This window comes from Bemisia tabaci, chromosome 4 (assembly GCF_918797505.1).
Source record: "Bemisia tabaci chromosome 4, PGI_BMITA_v3".
NCBI classification, from domain to species: Eukaryota; Metazoa; Arthropoda; class Insecta; order Hemiptera; family Aleyrodidae; genus Bemisia; species Bemisia tabaci.
Window position 1 is genome coordinate 43,551,080 of NC_092796.1, and position 19,943 is coordinate 43,571,022.

At 38.2% G+C, this 19,943-nt stretch overlaps 1 protein-coding gene across 2 annotated transcripts in view; it reads left to right on the forward strand.

The window, feature by feature from the left end:
• Positions 1–1,357: 1,357 nt before the first annotated feature.
• Positions 1,358–19,943, forward strand: part of LOC109037996 (uncharacterized) — a 75,335-nt gene continuing 56,749 nt past the window's right edge. Inside the window, exon 1 of one of the 2 annotated variants that reach the window (XM_072299911.1) lies at positions 1,358–1,604. The gene's annotated coding sequence lies outside the window, so the exon portion shown is untranslated. Of the gene's footprint in view, positions 1,605–18,184; positions 18,594–19,943 lie in introns of those variants that run through there. The other variant, XM_072299912.1, reaches the window with a different exon arrangement.

Consider the following 19,943-nt stretch of genomic DNA (forward strand, 5'->3'; position numbering starts at 1 on the left):
TGTAGAGGGGTGTGATTAAACATTGGAGGATCAAAACAACAGAGTGCTTGACAAAGATCAATTCTATTTACCTACACACTTAGCAACTATACTCTAGCGAATCTGTTGAAAATTTGACAAACTTTACATTGTGGCGAAAACCGTCATTAGATCTCTTAAATCGAGAAAAGCACCGCATAAGATTGCGATAATAGGGCGCTTTACGGCTTAGTTATACGTGCCAAGAGTTTAATTTTCTTCAATTTCATATTACTTTAATTACTTAGAACAAACATTCTGAAGTGTAGGACCATTGATGGTATCATCAAATCCGAGCTTACACGCTACCGGTTTGAGGAAAAACGCCTTATGAACCTTCAGGCGTTGCGAAATTCCCTCTGACAAATCACTGAATTTCAGGAAAATTTTTGAATATTTGTCTGCCAATTTCTCAGATAATTTTGTTTGTAATTTGATCTAAAGTGTCTGAAAATTTCAAGGGAAAATATTCACAATTTTCCTCGAAATTAAACATTTTATCGTAGGAAATTTGGCAACTCTCGTATGTTCATGCGGCGTTTTTCCTTAGCACGGCAGTATGGGTTTCGTGAAATTCTGGAAGTGTCGACATAAGTAGCACCATGTGCATAGAGAGTGCAATCATGCAAAGAGCAGTCTTCTGACATTAGAACAAAAATCACAAGAATATGATTGTTTTGTGTCAGATTTTGCGTTTTACAGGCAGTATATTCCCTAAAAATAGTGGAAAAGGAAAGGCAGTTTCTCGTTTAAATGTGAACTGAGGAACGGCATTCTGATAATTAACGTTTCAACATCAATGCGATGTAAAAAACTACCTCTAATTTTAAGATACCCTATCCCCACACGAACACTACTTGAACATTCAATTGCGGCGTTTCATGCTTTCGGTTCCCACAGTTTTTGTCTTTCTTTCTTCAAAAAAAATAAGAACTAGAAATTTTCGCACGAAATTTTCTCAAAATATTTTTGCAGAGGCACAGGGAAATCAAACGAAATGTTGTCAAGGAACGATGTTTTTCTTTAAAAAATTTTTGCAACGTTGTAAACTGAGATGCGTGATTTGATGGTTTCAGAGGTATTCATGAAGTGCATGAAAAAAATTAAAAAAAAAAAAAAAAAAAAAAAAAAAAAAAAAAAAAAAAAAAAAAAAAATCCGAGGTATTCCTGGCTGTACTGTCTTCCTGAGAAGAGAGGAAATTGCGTTTTCATTTCATTCAGGGTAAAAACGATGAGGCAAGTGGAATCGCATAAATGAAGCGCAATAGACTGATACAAACATCTTACAGCGACATAAAAACTGCTAAGTCTTAATTCCGGCAGAGAGAAAGAGAGAGAGAGAGAATGAGCAGTGTCAACATTTCAACGAGTGCCGAATGATTGCAGAGGAGTGGTAAAATTTATTTGAATTTTGACGTGTTTGAAGTGAAATTAGATCCAATTCCGCGACGATATGCAGACTGGTTTTTTTTCATTCAAACAGTTTTCATATTCCCTTAAAATCGTTATGGGGATATAATTTTTTCTGGCTTATAATTCGCAACGTCTGATAAATTAAGGGGGCGTTTGTACGACTCGCATCTCAGGTATGTGATTCATTTCCGGTAAATCAGTTTTCCTCAAAATCGTAATAGTATCTATGTCATTAAAGTCACCAGTAAGCACACATGCGCTCTTGTACTGATTTTTCCCCCTACTTCTTTCTTTTATCGCTCTCGATGCTTCTACTGTTTTTGGATACTATAAAAAGAGAGTGTTAAAGAAAATTTGATCAAAACATAAAAATACGATTGACACAAACACGAGCAAAAGTCCACCAAAGAAGAAAGGCGAAGGGTGATAAAACTCGGAACTTTGAGACTCAGTAATTAATAGATTATGTCACCGTGACGCTAAGACAAAAGAAATTACGAAATGAATTTACGTCAATGCGATTTTTTTCTTTCAAGAAGCAAATGCCAGGTCAGATTGATAGTAAATTACTACACTTTACTTCTTCCTTGAATTGAAGTTATCTTCTAGCACAAAAAACATTGGGACTTTCGCAGACTCATCATTTCAATTCGTAGAGCGACGAGCATCCAGGTTTTTCCGAAAAAAACCACCTCTCTCCATCCCGTCTCATCTCGTGAGGTGAAAATTGGGTCAAGACTCCGTTTGTTCTGGGAAAATAGCAGAGGAAATCTTGGGGAGTTGTGTTTTGGGCTTTGCATAGACGCTTCTGAAAAATTCCGACTCTCTGGCGGTACAAGTTCGACTTTCAGCTTTTTTTCTTCTTCTTTCTTTGCTTAAGAAAATTATTTTGAGTTTTACTTCATTATTCTGTCTTGAAAAAGGCCTTCTGACAAGTTTTACATCCTTTAAAAAGTAATTTATCAACTAACCTAAATATATAAGAAACTGTCCATTTAATACATAACGCTCTAGGGGGTGGGTCGGTCTTCATAATTTTGTGACACACGATACACGTAATATAAAGGGGTAGGGAGGGGGGGGGGGTTTAAGCTCAGCGTTACGTAACAGTTTGTAAACTGAATTTAACTGTTTTATCATTATTTTATTTATTCATTTAGCACTTTGAGTATTTCACACCTAAGTAAAAAGGAAGAAATCATTTTTTTTAAAAAAATGTATTATATTTTCACCACTATCTATTGTTCCCAGCATCCATTTTTTCGCTTGTATTTTTCACAGCATTTCTTTCCAGTCATAGCTCTCTCAAATACACTTATTATTTGTTTAAATATTCATTTTTCCAATCATATTTGAATTCGATTGATTCGTCTCATCAACTTACGATCCGCAACTTGTGTCGCGACGATAAAATAATTGCATATGTTATTTACGAGTTCCCTTACCTAGACTGGGAATTGTAAGCGAGCTAATAAGTCGTTAAAATCACTTTTTCGCGTCCAAATAAGCGTAACATTTACGTGATACCACTATTCGACCGTGTGGGAGCCAATGTTGCCTACACTTAACATTGAAGGCGAACTGACATGACGCTAAAGTCACCTCTTCCCGTTCGGTAAAAAGCTATTTGTGGTGTATATTCCGAGTAACCATGCCAATTTACGATGATACCACTATTCGACCGCGTGGGAGCCAATGTTGCCTACACTTAACATTGAAGGCGAACTGACATGGCGTTAAAGTCACCTTTCCGTTCGGTAAAAAGCTACTTGTATGTGTATATTTCGCGTAACCATACTATTTTACGATGATACCACTATTCGACCACTAGAGAGCTCGTGTTGCCTACATCGATAGTTGCAGGCGAACTGCAATTGCGCTAGAATCATCTCTCCGCGTTTGGTGTATGGACATTTTTTGTGTTTTTTGAACGAGCGTGATATTTACGCGACCACTATGCGACTACGTAAAACCTCCTGATACCTACACCGAAAATTGTTAATGGGGTGACAATGCATTGATGTAATAATATATAGGTAAGTGTTTATTTCAAGTAACCGTGATATTTTACCGTGAAATAATTTATACGGTCACATGAGGAAGCTCTTGCAACAGTGCATAACATTTGATGGTGTTTTGAAAATAAAGCAGAAGATTAAATTAAAAGATCAATCTTATGAGTCCCTTCGTGAGCTGTTATGCCTGATAACGACTTCTTTTATGAATGTAAAGTTGAAGAATAACTTTTTTTCCTCAATTATTCTCTGATAACGTGAATAGATATTGCAAATTCAATGAAGCTATTTAAAAACTGCAAAGACTTTAAAAACCACCTACATTTTAGAGACTTGCGAATATGATTTACCCGACCAATTCATTCAGATCAGACGTAGTGAACGATCTTCAGCAATCGAAGAGTTAAAATTTAAAACCACGTAGGCGCCACGAGACGTGAAAAAAATCGTGAGACTGCATCGTTCAATTGATGGATGTTCATCCGTCTTACGAAAAAAATTGCTTATTATGAGAACAATATTAAAATTTAAGGGAAATTTTCCGATCAAAAAATGCATAGACCGAAAGAATTTACGTTTTTTACAGGGAGGAACACTCTGCACGATCTTAGCAACGTCTGATGGCGCTCACCAGGTTTTGAAGTTGAGCCCTGCAATTATGAGTGCGATTACAGAGCTATTAAGTAAGCACTTAAGCATTCGATTATGACTTTGAGACGATTGTTTTATGAACTAAAATGCGCAATAGCATAATTAGTCGGTCTCATCAATACTTTTGGGCGGAAAGAAAGAAAAAGAAGATTATATTCGACCTAATAGGTACTAGAGATTTGTAAGATAACCTCGAATGATATAATTTGTTATTCTCTCCCTCCTTTCAGGAAGTCATAGAGTACATAGAGTCGTAATGTAAACGGGAGAGCTGGCGCCATGTTCTGCTCGACGAGTTCCGAGCCCGGTGTGCGCCGAGTTCGGGTCACTTTTTCGATACATTTTCGATCCAAAATGGCGGTGTGGAATACATGGTGATTCCTATCTCCTTTGTTGTTGTTGTTGTTGTCATCGGATGGCCGGGTACCCGTGTATCGCAAACAATCGATTATGTATCGAAAAAGTGACCCGGCGTCACACAGGAGTCTCGGAATTCGGGACATGGAAAATGCTTAAAAGTGGCGCCAGCTCTCCCAATTACATTACGACTCTATGTACTCTATGCAGGAAGTTCACTATCGCACGCTGGATCGCAATTCAAGTGGTGTAACGGTAAATGCGCCATTCCTTTATTCATTCGCTTCATAGCGATGTGCACAAATGTTCGGAGTTTTGAAGTATCTTACGGATTTTAAAGGTGTAAAGAACGCGTGTATCAAGAGATCATGCATGCAATAGGAATAGGCTTTCAACTAAAAACAAAGCCTAAAAAATGGTTTTTTCCATTTAATTATTAGTAATGATAGAGTTAAAATTATGAGTAATACTTCTCTGCTGTTCAATTATTTTCAGGATTTAATATGCGTATAATGATCTCAATTATCCAGCGATGTTTACACAGGGTGAAGTATGGGACTTTGAAAAAAAATCCCTGACAACTTCATGATTTCTGTGATCTATCGCCAATTTTCAGATAAAAATTACATGACATTTTAAATAATTTATGGAATAAAAAAGTAAAATAAAAAAAAGAATCATTTTTGAAGAGAATGACAGCCAAAATATGTATGCCTATATAATTGAGAACTCATAAAGCTAGAAAAAAGCAGTTGAGAATCATCCATGAAGATTCGTTGCGAAGCGTCCTCCTATTTATCCTTTGGTGCATTATGATTTCTGGAATACAATAATTATGGCTTAGGCATAAATAGGAAAGTTCCATTCACCTAATTAACACAATCAAAGACTTCAAAAAGTACTTTGGGAGTCACAATTCGACGCTATACCATTGAGTTATACATCATTTAATGTCATCAAACAAGTAGGCAGGAACTTGACGAAAGATCTAGTGTTTTCCTCATAATATCAGTCTTGAATCAATAATAAAATCCTATTTTAGTGTAACCTTATATCATTTATTTAAAAAGTAAATGAACTAATCCGTTTGCCTTCCGGCTTTTAAGATGTGATTGTGTCACTCATGATAACATACTGGCTGGATCAACAACCCTGCATCCGAAATTCGCCAGATTTACTAATCGACTGAAGTCAATGTTCTAGAACACGCGCTAGATAGTAAGACGCACTATTGTCATGGGAACGGAGTTCCCCATGATATTAGAATCGTTCCGTTGCTTTCGCTATGGGATTCCCTATACCTCTGCGACCTTGAGCGTTTCGCCCAGTCTCCGATTTTTGGTTGATTTTCCGATGTATCAAAAACCGTTGTATTTTTTAGCCAATCATGTCTCTACGTCAAGTTGGGTTGATTGCTAAAATTCGCTTTCAGCGAGTTTTTTTCCACTTTGAGATGTCGTGTCTGACTGGTAAATCTGCGCAGAGCCACGAAGTTCCGTTTTTAGGCAAATTCTTTTTTTTGGGAGGTTCTGATTGGTTATTTTTCGCCATCAGTTTTCTGTTCGTTGGTGCAAAAGATCGCCTACCTCGGTGCTCTTGAGAAGCCGCCATTATCCCACCTCAAATTTGAAAAATAGAAGTAAAGAAATAATAACCATCGTACAAGGTGGAAAATTGTTCTGGAGGACTCGTTACGGACAAAGAAGTCAAAATCAGAGCTCGATTGATTGATTTAATTCATGGATAAACTAATATCGCCTCAGCTTACTGCCGCGATGACATATGCATGTTGAGATGAACCCTGGGAGACATGAAAACAGTGCGAACCATGGCTCCTACAGCAATGCGCTTGGTTCATTTCTCTCAGCAACAAAGCGTCGCAAGGTCTCTTGTGATAAGCCCCGCCCATTGCCCGAGTGTTTTGTATGCTATTTTTACTCCATCGAACACCGACTCGTTATAGCCTAGTTGACTAAACTGCCTCATATTTTTGAGTAGGTGCGGGCAATGGGCGATCGGGAGTTCGATACCCGACGATAGGTGTTACTTTTTAATGGTTGTATTGAATGTTTTAGACTAGTCATCAACAAATAATTAATACTAGATGATAAATGTACGAACATTTTCTCGTGAATTAATATGTTAAACAAAAATACTGGAATATACCTCCTTCATATAATCAGCCACATGTTCCCCAAATTAATGACGTTATTTTCTTTTTTCAATAAAGTTAATTTGCATTCAACGTTCGTAAGTTAAGCAAAAAGTGATTGATACAAATAGAAAGACATGAAAATAGTATGTCTAACATTTCAGTTGTTTTTTTTATTTATTTTTTGTTTTTTTGTTTTTTCAATAAAACAAATTGACTGGGACTAGAATCATTATATCTCTGAAGACAAAAGCTAAGTTTTTTGATACAGAAATACTAATATATTCATCCTTTATATAATCAGGGAGATGTTGACCCAAATATTGATGTATATTTTCTCTGTTCGCCCAAATTAATGATGGTATTTTCTTTTTTCAATAAAATTAATTTACATTCCACGTTCTTAAAGTAATATTTTCTCCAAAATTCAGCAAAAAATAACAATTTATACCTACGCAAAAAGTAAATAAATAAATAAAGCAATGGCATGAAAGTAGTATAGGTAGTGGGTGAGTTCAAATAAGCGTCTAATCTGGTGTCCCCAGCTGTTTTAATCGTCATAATCTAAGAAACATGGGCAGATCAAATGTTTTTCTCATTTTCCACACTATTGTTGACTATTACATGCTGTTTCCCACTTTATTTGGACTGAAATAAAAATTTAGGAGAACTTTGAATGTGCAAATTGCCTACATTTGTCCCAAATTTGCGTGTCCCCCGTGCCTGGTTCTTGACTTTAAATCGATGTTGCAGCATAACTAGAGTGATTATTTAAAAAAACTTTATCGGAGATGATAGGTAATGCTTTTGAATTTGAGAAAAAAAATATGTCAATTTATTTTTTGCTCCATCAATAAATTTTTCACGCGCTAGAATCATTGTCCCGAGCAACAGTCAGCAACAGTCAGGAGAGACATGGCAACGATGTAATAAGCTCTAAATGATTGCCGTAACGTTGAGGTTTTTCCAAAAACGACTTTTTTTGTTTTGATAGAATAGTTCACACGTCGTAGATGGCAAAAGTTCTGAGATTCGCAAATTTTTGTGCAAGATTAACGCCATTAATTATGCCAAACAGAATGCTATACACGATAACTAACAGGGCGTCAAGCATACACACACACACTAATATCAGCTCGTAAAATACTTTCAAAGTGTGCGTAAGGGAAAATTTTCTCTTATTCCGATCCTCTAGGACGTGCTACTAAATATTCCGTGAAAAAAAACACCAAAATTGTCTTTATTGTTAGAGATAAGCTTAAAAAACAGCTTATTCCATCCTGTCCCATATGTTTCCATCCTGTCCCATGTCCCAGTTCAGTGGGACAGAGTGGAAAACTGTTACAACTGAGACTTGCTTATTTAAGCCCTGTAGGCGCTCTTTCCTACCGATTTAAGTGAAACTCAGTTACCGGGGATATTTTTCAATGGGGAACTCGAATTTTTAGTCGAATTTTGAAAATTCGAAAATCCAAGATGGCGGACATTGCCTAAAATGCTATCGCAGCGCCTAATCAACTGAGGCTTCTTTGTTTAAGCCCTGTAGGCGCTCTTTCCGACCGATTTAAGTGAAACTCAGTTACCGGGGGTATTTTTCAATGGGGAACTCGAATTTTTAGTCGAATTTTGAAAATTCGAAAATCCAAGATGGCGGACATTGCCTAAAATGCTATCGCAGCGCCTAATCAACTGAGGCTTCTTTGTTTAAGCCCTGTAGGCGCTCTTTCCGACCGATTGAAGTGAAATTTGGTACGCGGGGGTATTTTTCAATGGGAAACTTGAATTTTTAGTCGAATTTTTGGAATTCGAAAATCCAAGATGGCGGACATGACCTAAAATGCTATCTCAGCGCCTAATCAATCGATTTACGCGAAACTTGGTACCCGGGGGTATTTTTGAATAGGAAACTCGAATTCTTAGTCGAATTTTCAAAATTCGAAAATCCAAGATGGCGGACGTTGCCTAAAATGCTATCTCAGTAACTAATTAATTGATTTTAATGAAACTGGACCGGAAAACCTTGGCATTAGGAAAAGAAAGGAGATTTTAATAGGGGTGCAATACATGGTTTCTTATGTGTCTTAGGCTACGTAATCGAAAAATTCCTAGGTTTTTTCCATCGTGCACAGATTCTCCCGGAAGATTGACTCTGCTGGAAAAGCTAGATTTTTAAGGAAAATTCCGATTTCTCCGGAAAAATTCCGAACTTTCCCGGGATAAGTCGCACTGATACAGGTAAATGGAGGTGATCTTCGGAATCAGCGCCAAAAATCTACTCCGAAACCGTTGGCAAATCTTCGGAAAATCAAAAAAAAAAAAAACGTTGACCAGTGTAATTGATATGTTAATGCAATTCCTCAAACTTTTCCTGGCTTTACCTCCACTTCAGCGGGTACACGCCCACTTGAAGTTTTAAAATTCGATGTTTTTGATCAATTTTGTATTGCAATATTCCAAGAAATAAAAGCTTCTTCTCGTGTTAAAGGAAAACAGTAGGATAAACAGACGGAACTGTCTAAAAGATAAGCAGAATAAGCTCCAGATATCTTTCATGACGGATGAATTTTTTTGGTTCTGTAAGATATGAAAGGGTTACATGTTTTCAATTATACTTTAATTTAGTGCTCGACGATGCTTTTATGACAATTGCGTTCAATTTTCAATTAAAAGTATTATATGTCACCTCTGAGATGAAAATTTGGGAAGTCAGGCAAAATTAGAGCAAATTTTGGGAGGTGATACACGTGACGGTGGAAATTCGGGTTTAAGCATAACTATTAAGCTCAACGAGCTATATTTCCTAAGTCTACACCTAATGAGAGTCAAAATAAAGGTTGGTTTGCCCAAAAATTCACAAAAAAATTTTGGGAGGAAATTGAACCTGGAATTTGACCCTTATTTGAATTCACCCTAGTATACACATCTAACATTTCAGTTACATCTATTTGAATGAAAAAAATGGCAACTTAGGAAGCACATAGGTCACTTACGATGCGTATTCGGGCATATGCGTAGAGTAGAAATATCATACTTTACGCCGAAAAAACGAAACTGAAAGTTAAATGCGTTAACTTCCGAAAACCATACATAATCCAACGAAAATAAATAATTGGTGAATAACAGCTTTCTTGTATGCAAAGAAAAAAAATTAAAAATGTTAAAAAAGAGATGTCGACACAAAATTATATAGCCCCTTCAATTCTGAAGATACTACAAACGAACCGTACCTTAACATTTTCATATCCCAGAAGCAAAAGTTCCCATGACGAATATTGCTATCGCTAGCGATTGCAAAAACCAACTTGTTATCTATTTTGATGTGAATATTCGATTTGTTTAAATAAAGCCTTTGGCTGTTTGAACGAGAAGTTTCGACATTTTTTTGATAAGGGGCAGCCAAGATGCGAAGTGCTGAATTAAAGTGTCAAAGCAAAGATTTGAAATGTACATTTCTTTACTCATTCATTTTGATAAATGGACTATTATCATTATATTTTCGATTCCAGATTGTATCTCTAAACTTAAAAGCACTGCACTGAGGTTTAACCCAACAAGGCCGAAACGCGTCTACAATTGCCTTCCTGAATGGACGTATTTAGTGTAACTTCAAACAGCGTATCTCTTTGAGGGGAAAATTGTACTTGTGTGTGAGCTTTTTCCCTCTGTAATGAATTATCAGATCTAAGCTGAATTTTTTACGCATTATGGCTAAAGAACTCCATCATTGTAATGAGAGAGACTTCTACGCACATTCGCAGCTCAGACAGCACAGTGGACTACCAGACAAGCTATAAACAGTTAAGCATTCTGATACACGTTCCTTACAGGGCCGGATTAAGGGGATGGCCACATGGGCCGCGGCCCATGGCGGCAAAATGTAGGGGGCGGCAAATTTTGCAATCGTTTTTAATGTTGGTATCAATGAAAGAGAGAGAAAAATCGGATTCAGAAAATAAATTACAAACGAGAAAAGGCGGCAAAATCTCTCATTTCCTGAGAGTGAAAGTATAGTAATTTCTAATTTTGTCGTCTTTCGGTGATACAAGAAACAACACCTTTAATTAGTCGAGTTAAGAGAGAAACCAAACAAGCAATTTGACCTGGAACGGAGCGGCGCGGCGGTGGGCATGAAACGCATAGCGCCTACAAGACTGCATGAATACTTCACGCATTGCGCCAAACAGTGTGGTCAGCAGCGGTCGGCGTGAAACGCATAGCGCCTACAAGACTGCATAAATACTTCACGCATTGCGCCAACACAGTGCGGTCGGACAGCGGCGGAAGTTAAAATTATTAACCACATTTATGTTTGTTCTTTCATAATTTTTTCGTTCGTTTTTTATAATTGGCCTTGTCGAAACAGGGATGGGTTTACGGAACTGAACTTTTGTTAGTGTTGACAGGGCTTTAACAAAAAATGTGCCCAACACGAGTAAACGCGTCTCATACACCCTTCCTCCACCGGCACGTTCTTTTGATGGTTTTTATAGATCGTATTCGACGGATCACACAGTTGAGATTATATTGATATCGATTGGTTCAATATGTAACCACAGCCTCAAAAGTCAATTTAGAAATCTGATGTAACGGGTCTTGTGTGATCGAATTTTTATTCTCTCGAGTACCAAATGGCAATGAAAAGTGAAATTGTTAGGGAATTTTATCATTTTCAGCTTTTCCAAATTAAATCTTGAAATTTTTGTTTGAGGTCATGTTCTATTGTTTTGAACCAAACGATACGTCGAATACGACCTATTGATGTTTCAAAACGAATGAGAAGGGGACGGAAAAATACAGGAGGCCCATGAGCGGCAAGTAGGTAAATCCGGCCCTGCTTCCTTAACCAAAATTTCACATAGAACACAATTCGTGCAATGAGAATTACTGAAATTGACTCCTAACCAAGATCTTTAAGGTTTCTTGACACGTGAATCCGAACTTCCCGCTCATGAAAATGCAATGGTCAACGTGAGTCAAAGGGCGCACTAAACGTTACCATGACATTTTCTCCGATATGAAAATCTGGCAACCTCCAATCTTGACGCTTTGGCTCAGCTATAGCAAGTTGCTTACGGTTTGAACAACACTTCGAGAAGCCAGCTGAAACCGTTGAACTCAAGTGGAGTATTGCGTTTCTTACCGGGCAATTCAAATTACCCATAACCAATGTAAAATAAAAACGTTAATTTTTTAGTTAGGAGTTGGCTTCTGTCATTTCCGATGCAAGAATCTGTTTTACGTAAAATGTTGGTTAAGAAACATGTATCAGAATTCTTAAATTCGTACCTTGTCTTGTGGTCCATTGTGGAATTTGTATCTCTGGAGCATGCAGGAATAAAAAAAAGTGATGTCCCCTCCTTATTTTAGTTTTATTTGGCGATTTTTGAGAAGAGGTATGAGCGTGTGATTTTTGTAGTTTTATTTTTAATCTCAGGTAAGTATGTTCACAGTGCTTCACCTCACAGAAAATCTAAATAAGCAGAAAGTGAAGGCAGAGGGAGTGGTGTTCCTGGTGATTCCTTCTCCATTAATTAAGGAGAAAATCGCTGATAGTCGGAAGTATGCAGAAGAAGGAAAAAAAGTAATACCGTTAATTGGTTACTGATTACATATAACATCAATAAATGGAACTTAAAAAAAGGCACGTGTAAATATTTTCTCTTAAAACTTATCTTCGCGCATACTTGCTGATAATAATATTGCGAGTCAAAATTTTCCTTTCACAATCGCGAGAAAAATCATCCCACGTGTAAACTTCTCGCCAATCCCCGTTGGTCAGCCGGACGTGCAGAAATGGTTTATGAGCGGCGAGACTTTCTCACGGTTTGATAACCGTGTTTCGTGAAGATAAATTTTTGATTCGCATGACAGATAAAAATTCCAATTTAATGACCGATCTGTTATTACAGGTACACTTCTTAGGTCGATCACCATGTCAAAGGTTTTTCCCCCGATAAGAGTGCATTTTTTGCACGAGTTTGAGCATGGGCCGTCTCGAAGGTAGAGTAAAAGAGGTGAGGAAGCCATTCGCTATTCCTTAATGGTATGCCAAAGGCACAAATATGAAGTAGGAAGGGAAGTGAAATAATGGAAAGAAAAGAAACGGAAAGTGAAGATAAAGATGTGATTTTTCTTGAAAGGAGTACATCCCTTCCATTCCCTATTTTCATCCTGAAACATCAAAGGTTTAAAAATAACCAACCAAGAAAGTATAGTCGTTTGACAGGAATTTGAGAACAAGCCACAATAGGGAGGGTAAAAGCGAGCCTATACTATTCTTTTCTTGCTTAATAGTTCTTGTGCGAGAGAAGAATTGAGCATTATTGCTCACCAAAATGTTGTTTTGTTCCACCTTATGAAAAAATTACAGCAATCGAAACATTATCTGATACAAGACACGAATGAACCGTAAAAAGATGTGTGCAAAACATTGAGCCAAACAAATTAAGTAAAACTGCTGTGAGTAACAATATTCCTGCTCCTTCGTTGCTCTCGTGTAAAATTAGGTCATTGAAAGCAACCTGGTAAGAGTGAGAAATACAATTATTTTTTCACCATTGAAACAGAGACATGATGCACAGAGTGCAAACGCCGGTGAGCAACTGATTCAACTCCTACGCCAGTCACATTGCCTAATCAAGTTCTTGAAGGCAAACTGGCCAGAATCAGCAAAGTGCATTATTTATGTATGCGGTTTCTGCTAGGACCAATTAAGTGAGGCTACATCGGCTTTATTACAAACAAGAATCGTTGCCTCTCAAGTCACTCAAAATGGTCTAATTCGGTTTCACCAATTTTACACGATTTTTTGGTGAGGCGAGTTCTTTCACTCAACGTTGCTCACCCTTTTCGGGTTTAAAGACGCGCCTACATAGAAAACAGCTGAGCATTTCTTTGATACGAACGTATTAGGGCTTCTCAGCTTGATTTTCCTGAAATTTTCAGATACTTAGATCAAATCCGGAATAAATTATTTGGAAAATTTTAATAAAAATATTCACGAGTTTCGCGAGAAATTTTTGCATCCTAGAGAAAATTCAGCAATGCCCGGTGGCTTATACAGCGTTTTTCCCTAGCATGGCATTGTGGGTGCTCGTTTAATAATTTGATCGATTGCTCAAATCCAAGAGATTAGGCTGATGAAACTTTATCTTATACGTGTAATGCAAAGGAATGTTAATGAAAGAACTCGCGTGATTGAAGCGACTCCAGGCACGGTTTTTTTTTCAATTGCAGATGAGGTGGCCTTTGCGGAAAACGGTTTCATTTCATGGATGAAAGTCCGGACTTCGACCTCATATCAGCCGGGGGAAATTAATTGATGGCCCAATTAAAATTAATTTTTCGAGGAATTAAGTTAGTCACTGATACTCTATACACAGAGTATGTGTGGATTATTGCATGCATTTTTTATAGTAGGAGCTCGTGGAAAACTTGAGACTAATGAAGAAAAAAACTCAACAAATGGCAAATTAATTGGTGAGGAGACGTTTCTTCATTTTGTTGGAAACAATGCCTGTGATTAATTGACTTCCGTTTTGTTCTGCTGGCGTCGTTTCTTTAAACAAAAGCTATAGTTTGCAGGATTGATAGATCTCTTTCCCTTAGATTGCCACTTTTCCCTCTTGATTCATATCTTTCTTTTCCGATGTGCTGTTACCTCATAATTTTACCAAAGAAAATCGGCCTTAAAGTTAGTGAATTTTTCTTAGTATTTATAAAATAGCATCCATGGCTCCAGGGCCGGATTAAGGGGGTGGCCACATGGGCCACGGCCCATGGCGGCCAAAGTAGGGGGCGGCAAATTTTGCAATTTTTTAAATGCAGGTACAAAAAAATCGGATTCAGCAAAAAATTACAAACAAGAAAAGGTGACAAAATCTCTCATTTCCTGATAGTTCATTAATTTCTAATTTTGTCGTATTTCGGTAATACAAAAGACTGCGCACCCTTAATTAGTTGAGTTAAGGGAGAACCAAACACGTAATTTGGCCTGGAGCGGCGCGGCGCAAAGAGAAATGATGACGAGGACTTGAGATGAAAAGGAGACGCCCTCGACGCGGCGGTCAGCATGTAGCACATTTTAGCGCCTACGAGACTGCATGAATACTTCACGCATTGCGTCAAACACAGTAGGGTCAACAGCGGTCGACGCGGCGTGAAACGCACAGTGCCTACAAGACTACATGAATACTTCACGCATTGCGCCAAACACAGTGTGGTCAGCGCGGCACGGCGGCGGACGTTAACATTATTAAAGCACATTTATGTTTGTTCTTTCTTAATTTTTCAGTTCATTTCTTACGAATGAAAGGCCTTGTCCCCACAAAGATAGGTTTACGGGACTGAACTTTCGCGCGAAGTTCCGTGAACTTTTGCTAGTAGTGTTGACAGGGCTTACGCAAAAAATGTGTCCAACACGAGTGAACGCGTCTTATGCACCCTTCTCCCGCCGGCACGTTCACTTGATGGTTTTTATTGATGTTTCAAAATGAATGAGAAGAGGGCGGCAAGTAGGTAAATCCGGCCATGCATGGCTCAGCGGCTTAATTTTTTTTCTGATCTGATTTTTCAAAAGAAGAAAAATGGTTTGGTATCTCTGATGGATGTAAGATCTTTAGATTTCGTCGACAGGAACTTGATGTAGCTTATACTGAAGACACGTGTGATCTATAAAGAGAGAGCTCCGTACTAGTCAAATCATTCGTTTTCTCTCTTTTCCTTGTATTTATTTTCTTCTTCTTTTGGAAACTTAAAATTTTCTGAAATCCGATCACACTTATAGCTCAATAACTAGGACTCAGAATAATGAATATCATTAAATTATTTTTGTTTGGATCTTCTTCGTGGAAGTTTTTGCAAGGGGGAAAAAAACTTCAATCGGAAATAAGGTATATTCCCAGAGGAATTTTCCTGCCATTTTGCACTCATCCAGGTTCGCGTTCTAAGAGTCAACGGAAATTATAGAACGAATGCTTCAAAATCGAAGTGATGTAATCGATCATGAATGAGATCGCTTAATTGTTTCATGATGCTTATAATCACTTCCCACATCATAGGAGCATGAGAGAATATTTGAGGACTCCAGATTCACCTGCAATTTATGTAACTTCTGCGAAAGCCCTCCACACGTGACATTCACAGATAAAAAACTTCGGTTACAAGGACATGGCTTCGGTTTGAATAGAAATCCAAAGTTTCTGGTTCGGGTATAAATTAATCTCTCGGCCATAGAGAACGAACTCCGGTAAAGAAGACGAGCCTTCAATCCTTCATACATAAAGCTGAAAATAACTTTAGTTACTTGAACCGAAGTTTAATTGCGTACAATATAATACCTCGGTTTTTATACCAAGAACTTTCGTGTTCCGTCAGAACAAAATTGTATTTTTATTCGCACAGAGAACGGGGAATAACGGACTCGACAGTTGTGGTTACGTATACTACGCGATTAAGAATAAGTTTGGTATTCAAAATATTTTAGCAAACAAGGATTATCTCTTCAGCTGCAGGTGGGAATTTTAGGATGACAATTCTGCCGACATGATGGGATAAAAAGACCTCTCTTTTTTTCCTATCCCTGGGGCTGAATTTTGTCTGCTCTTTCAGATGGAGGTGCAACATCCATCGATGGGTCCAAACTGCACCACCGACCAATTAGAAGCGCTAAACTGGCTGAAGTGCAGTCGAGAAGAGAGACGAGATTCATCCTACCCAAGTAGCAGTGATGCGATAAAGTACAATTTTATCCAGTGGCGTGGCGTGCTTTGCGATATATCGATTGATTCGCCACTCAAACCTACGAAAACAGATCGATTATCAGGGTGTTCGCAGCGAAAATCCTAGTAATCGATTCTTTACCATAGCTTCAAATGGCGAGGTATCGATAATCGATCCTTCACGCCACGCTACTGATTTTATCGGTTGCTCATCGCAACTATGTCGGTGGCAATATATCGAGATAATATCGCATTAAAAATCGCGATATATGGCGATTAAATCGCTACAAATCGAAATTTTTGGTTCGATAAAATCTTGATCAATTTTTTTCGATAAAATCGACATTAAATTGCCATTTATCGCGATTTTTGTTTCAAAAATCTCGCGGTAAATTGTCGGGCGATAAAAGCGCAATTTTATCGCAATAAAATCGAGGATAATCGCTCAGATGTTGATGATCCTGGCGATTTCATCGCCGATAAAATCGCAATATATCGCGATTTTTCCGTAGAGAAATGCTACTTGGGTATAAGGATATTTAAATCCGGTGGAAGGATCAACAAAATTCTGAAGATTCGCCTTAACGTATTTGTGCCTATGCGCCAGTCATCTTCACTCATTATACGTAGTGATCTTTAAATCCATTGATCTGACCAATATCAATATTGATAACCCCTTACGAGTTCCAAATACGCGTCCGTAAGTACCGGTGCCCATGTTGAAGCCGCAGCATGGCCAGCATGATTATCGGAGCGAGCTGGCGATCCTGCCGGTACTTGAATAGTCCTCGGGCGCGTGACAGGGAAATGATCCGCCAATCCTCAAACATCATTAACTTCTTTGCAAGTACTCCAGTTTCAACGAGAGGCAGGGCAAACAATTAGTCACTGCAAATAAAACCGCTATCAGAGGGTAAACAGAAAGCTAGAGACTGTTGTCATAGCACGAGCTTTCCTAAGCCAACTTTCCTATGAAGAATTTTGCACTTTTCCACGAAAAAGTATCCAATTGAAAAACCGCCCCTTTCCCGGTTTTTGATGGATTAAAAAACTGTCGGAAACTTGAAGTTGCCGGTGCAATTTTATTCTCTCATTAGCCCGAAATACACGATTAGCCTATAAGCTTTAGTCCGGCGTAAGTTTGGGGAGTCTGGTTTTTGGTGAGCGTCAGTACCTACTATGCGGGCCAATAACTGATCAACAATTATTAACGTTCCAATTACAAGCATTCAACTCGTCTTCTCACCCTTTATTTTATATAAATACAAAAGACAGTCGTAAACGATCAAATTCGAAAAATTAAATAGTTGAGCAAATGCCAAACTGACGCTAAACTGAGCTTCGGCTAATCGGCTACTGAGATGCTTCAATTCTATACCTACGCGTTTTTCTAAATTTTTCGACGAGGTTTCAAAAGTTAGGGGAAAAAGCTCTCAATCTCACAGTTCGCTCCAGTTACATCCTGACAAGAGAGACTAAGGAATCGAATACATGGAATAAAAAGCCGTTTTTTCGTACATACAACTCGATTTTCGTCAGTCGCGAACATCTGACGTTTCCTCCAGTCAAGTAACCTAACTTCCTGTACAGAGTGGTGACTTTTTGCGCCACGTTTATACGTAAATTTGACGCTAAAGAAAGATTTTTAACCTTACACATTAAAAAATGAAATGATTGTACTACTATTGATAAGAGCATGATACACGCTCAGGAGCGGGAAAATTGCACTTGTTCAATTTGGCAATTCTGGGAACTTGTTGAGATTGATCACGTGTATAGTAAGTGATCGAGCCGTGCCGTACGTTCCCCTATGCCCCCCTCTGCCCCCCCTCTGGTCCCCCGTTCCCTTCCTCCGATGTACTAACCTATCCACAGATGTAGACGCTGCTATCTTGATCACCAAGGGCGCCTTTAATTTTCCAAGTTCCCAATTACCACCCCCCGCCACTTACATCATTAACATTGTAGCAAGATTTTTTTAAAAAAACAAGAAATCGTTCCATTACGCAAAAATTGTATTCTCGTTTATCTTCAGTTTCGGTGCATCTTCCTATTCCCTTCCCGAGATTAGTGACGAAGGGACATTAATGCAACCATTGCGGACTCGTGCATCATCGTTCATCATGAATAATCAACTTTGTTTCCACTACTATGTCTTTAACGCACCCCGTTGGATTTCCCTCTTCGTTCGTACTTTCGTGACTAACCAAACTTGATCAAGCATATTTTCCTCAAGATAGACTTTTCAATTTTTTCACGAATGAAGGGGTAAGAATTTTGGAAAATTGATTCGTATTATTAAGGATTTTTTTTGAAAAGTTGGTTCATGATGTCATCCACCGCAGCAGTGAAACCCTTGGTTTCTTTCACCTTGCTTTCATCCAAGCTTCACGTTGAGTAACCAGCGCAAAACTGCAAATGTGTGTCTCCCTGCCAAATGAAAGCAAGGTTTGAGGAAATCAAGGGTATCACTAACGCGGTGGATGACGTCATAAACCGAATTTCTCAAAGCGCAATATCTCGGTTAATATTGAACGTAATAAGTTGCTGTTTGGTCAGATCTTATTGTTTTTAGCTGATCTACAAAAATTACGCATCAAAACCCGATTCTATGACCACTGATCAATAAGATTGCATTTTGCATTGCTGATTGCCTCCGACGCTCTTCACAATACAACGGCCGGCGTCTGATTTCATAGGATTGGCACGCTGGAAATAATGAGAATATCATCACCTTCCGGCCAAAGTATCTCAAGCGCTATACGACGTTTAAAAATTTCCGCCGCCATTTCATTTGTTTACAGAGAAATCGTTGGTTGAATCTGTTTAAAAATTTCACTGAATTTTATCGGCAGCACAAAGAAAATTCGGTGAAATTTTTGGACAGCCTCGTAGAACAATTTCTCTGTAAAAAAATGAAATGGCAGCGGAAATTTTTGAACGTCACATGGAGCTTGTGATACTTTGACCGGAAGGTGATGATATGAGATATTTTTCTCATATATTTTTTAAAATGAACGTCGGATAAATCAGTGCCTTCCATATGCATCGATGCAAAACGAACGAATAGGAATATAACAATCGTCCGGCAACAATATTCAATCGTGCCGGCACATCTGGCGCTTCGCGGTGTGTTGCGGCGCTGAAGTGCGTTTACTTTTTATTTTTATTACACCATCTCGTTCTCATTCCCGATCACGCTGCTTTGGCAGCTCTCATTCTGAGCTTCCAAAGGTTTTAGGTGTAAACAGTGTTCTGTGAACAAACATACGATGATGTTTACAGGGATTTGCAACATCAATCGAGTGCCGGAAATTGACAGAATAAAATTTCAGCCCTGACGCAGAAGAATTATTACTGACACTGTATTTCTATGAGAGATGGATCTTTTTTACACAACAGCCCTTGACAAGGTAAATGAAGAAAAAAAAATGGCTGATATTTAAAAAAAGAAAATAAGGGGGCCACTGCCGATTTTGAATGAAATTGAACGAATAGATTAGGGAATAATGGCTATAGCAATAGGGTACGCCGGACAAACATTTTTTCAAGTTTGGTTTTTTTTTGGCCTCCGGTTGCCTTAAAACGCCTAGAAATTATAAAATTGCAACTTTTGTT